The sequence below is a fragment of the Schistocerca gregaria genome, chromosome X, assembly GCF_023897955.1.
Source record: "Schistocerca gregaria isolate iqSchGreg1 chromosome X, iqSchGreg1.2, whole genome shotgun sequence".
NCBI lineage: Eukaryota > Metazoa > Arthropoda > Insecta > Orthoptera > Acrididae > Schistocerca > Schistocerca gregaria.
This window is the reverse complement of record NC_064931.1, coordinates 170,979,789-170,983,158: the sequence shown is the minus strand read 5'-3', so window position 1 is coordinate 170,983,158 and position 3,370 is coordinate 170,979,789. Positions and strand designations below refer to the sequence as shown.

Genomic DNA, 3,370 nt, shown 5'->3' with positions numbered 1-3,370 from the left:
AGTTTGACTATGGTATTGACGTTTATCACGTCACAAACGGAGGGCATATTCAGCGCCTGTAATGCGAGTTAAGAACTGGAAAGATTCTCTGTCCACTGTGGCTATTTTCTGTACACCTTATTGTTTGTACACAGACATCTTCTCAGAAATAGCCCTTCATAACATCATTTCGCCTGTACTACAGTGGAAAACAGTATCACACTGCCTACAAACAACGAACTGTCACTCAGTTTAAACAAAATACCAAAAAAACTCCTCCCACACAGGCTATGAAGGCCCGAAGGTACCGACTGGCCGCCGTGTCAGCCTCAGACCACAGGCGTCACTGGATGCGGATGTGGTCAGCACACCGCTCTCCCGGCCGTACGTCAGTTTCTGAGACCGGAGCCGCTACTTCTCAATCAAGTAGCTCCTCAGTTTGCCTCACAAGTGTTACGTGCACCCCGCTTGCCAACAGCGCTCGGCAGACCGGATGGTCACCCGTCCAAGTGCTAGCACAGCCCGACAGCGCTTGACTTCGGTGATCTGACGGGAACCGGTGTTACCACTGCGGCAAGGCCGTTGGCCTTAAACAAAATACAGTACACACAATTTATGACACAGAACTCTAATAATATTGCGATGATGAAATTATCAGTGAAGTGAAATTCTTGTTAGAGCCATTGATAAATATAATGCTTTCTTAGGAGTACCACATTCATCTGCATCTACATCTACGTAAATACTCCGCAAGCCACCGTACGGTGTATGGCGGAAGGTATCGAGGGTATCACCACAACTAGTTATTTCCTTTACTGTTCCACTCGCAAATAAAGCGAGGGAAAACCGATTGTCCAAAAGCCTCTGTACAGGCCCTAATTTCTCGCATTTTATCTTCGTGATCCTTAAGCGAAATGTACGCTGACGGCAGTAGAATCGTTCTATAGTCGGCCTCAAATGCTGGTTCCCTAAGTTTCCACAATAGTACCTAACGAATAGAGCGTCGTATTCCCTCCGGGGATTCCCAGTTGAGTTCACGTAGCATCGCCGTAATACTTGCGTGCTGGACAAACCTACCAGAACAAATCTAGTAGCATGCCTCTGATTTGCTTCGATGTCTTCTTTTAATCCGACCTGGTGGGGATCCCAAACACTCGATCAGTACTCAAAGGGTCCTTTATGAATGAGCTATACCTTCCAAAAATTTTCCAATAAAACGAAGTCGACCATTCGCCTGCCCTATTACCAACATGACGTGCTCACTCCATTTCGTATGGCTTTGCAACATTATACGTATGTATTTAATTGATGTGTCAGGCAGCACATTACTAATACTGAATTATATAACATTACGGGATTGTTTTTCCAAGTCATCTGCATCGACTTACGTTTCTCTACATTTACAGCAAGGTGCCATTCATCATACCAACCAGAAATCCTATCCAAGTCATCCTGAATTCTCCTCCAGTCACTTAACGACGACACCTTCCCGTACGCCACAGCATCATTAACAAGCAGCCACAGATTGCTGCTCACCTTGCCCGCCAGATCATTTATGTATGTAGAGAATAATAATGGTCCTGTCGCACTTCACCGGGGCGCTTCTCATGATACCCTCGTCTCTGACGAACACTCCCTGTCGAGGACACCGTACTTGGTCCTTTTGCTTAAAAAGTCTCCGAGCCTCTCACGTAACTGGGATCCTAAACCGTATGCTCGGACCTTCATCAACAGCCTGCAGTGGAGCATCGTGTCCAGTGCTTTCCGGAAATCTAGAAATACGGAATCTGCCTGTTGCTCACAACCCGCGGTTTATAGGGTCTGCGAGTAAACGGCAAACAGGGCTTCACATGAGCGACACTTTCTAAATCTGTGCTGATTTATGGACAGAAGCTTTTCTCTCTCAAGGAAATACACTCCTGTAAATGGAAAAAAGAACACATTGACACCGGTGTGTCAAACCCACCATACTTGCTCCGGACACTGCGAGAGGGCTGTACAAACAATGATCACACGCACGGCACTGCGGACACACCAGGAACCGCGGTGTTGGCCGTCGAATGGCGCTAGCTGCGAAGCATTTGTGCACCGCCGCCGTCAGTGTCAGCCAGTTTGCCGTGGCATACGGAGCTCCATCGCAGTCTTCAACACTGGTAGCATGCCGCGACAGCGTGGACGTGAACCGTATGTGCAGTTGACGGACTTTGAGCGAGGGCGTATAGTGGGCATGCGGGAGGCCGGGTGGACGTACCGCCGAATTGCTCAACACGTGGGGCGTGAGGTCTCCACAGTACATCGATGTTGTCGCCAGTGGTCGGCGGAAGGTGCACGTCCCCGTCGACCTGGGACCGGACCGCAGCGACGCACGGATGCACGCCAAGACCGTAGGATCCTACGCAGTGCCGTAGGGGACCGCACCGCCACTTCCCAGCAAATTAGGGACACTGTTGCTCCTGGGGTATCGGCGAGGACCATTCGCAACCGTCTCTATGAAGCTGGGCTACGGTCCCGCACACCGTTAGGCCGTCTTCCGCTCACGCCCCAACATCGTGCAGCCCGCCTCCAGTGGTGTCGCGACAGGCGTGAATGGAGGGACGAATGGAGACGTGTCGTCTTCAGCGATGAGTCGCTTCTGCCTTGGTGCCAATGATGGTCGTATGCGTGTTTGGCGCCGTGCAGGTGAGCGCCACAATCAGGACTGCATACGACCAAAGCACACAGGGCCAACACCCGGCGTCATGGTGTGGGGAGCGATCTCCTACACTGGCCGTACACCTCTGGTGATAGTCGAGGGGACACTGAATAGTGCACGGTACATCCAAACCGTCATCGAACCCATCGTTCTACCATTCCTAGACCGGCAAGGGAACTTGCTGTTCCAACAGGACATTGCACGTCCTCATGTATCCCGTGCCACCCAACGTGCTCTAGAAGGTGTAAGTCAACTACCCTGGCCAGCAAGATCTCCGGATCTGTCCCCCATTGAGCATGTTTGGGACTGGATGAAGCGTCGTCTCACACGGTCTGCACGTCCAGCACGAACGCTGGTCCAGCTGAGGCGCCAGGTGGAAATGGCATGGCAAGCCGTTCCGCAGGACTACATCCAGCATCTCTGCGATCGTCTCCATGGGAGAATAGCAGCCTGCATTGCTGCGAAAGGTGGATATACACTGTACTAGTGCCGACATTGTGCATGCTCTGTTGCCTGTGTCTTGTGCCTGTGGTTCTGTCAGTGTGATCATGTGATGTATCTGACCCCAGGAATGTGTCAATAAAGTTTCCCCTTCCTGGGACAATGAATTCACGGTGTTCTTATTTCAATTTCCAGGAGTATTTTATTTTCGAAATGAGCGTATGTTCAAGAATGCTGCAGCAAATTGATGTTAAGGAT

The 3,370-nt window shown here is 50.6% G+C and overlaps 1 pseudogene; it reads right to left on the bottom strand.

The window, feature by feature from the left end:
* Positions 1–448: 448 nt before the first annotated feature.
* LOC126299868 (5S ribosomal RNA) lies at positions 449–566 on the bottom strand (annotated as a pseudogene).
* Between the last annotated feature and the right edge of the window lie 2,804 nt (positions 567–3,370).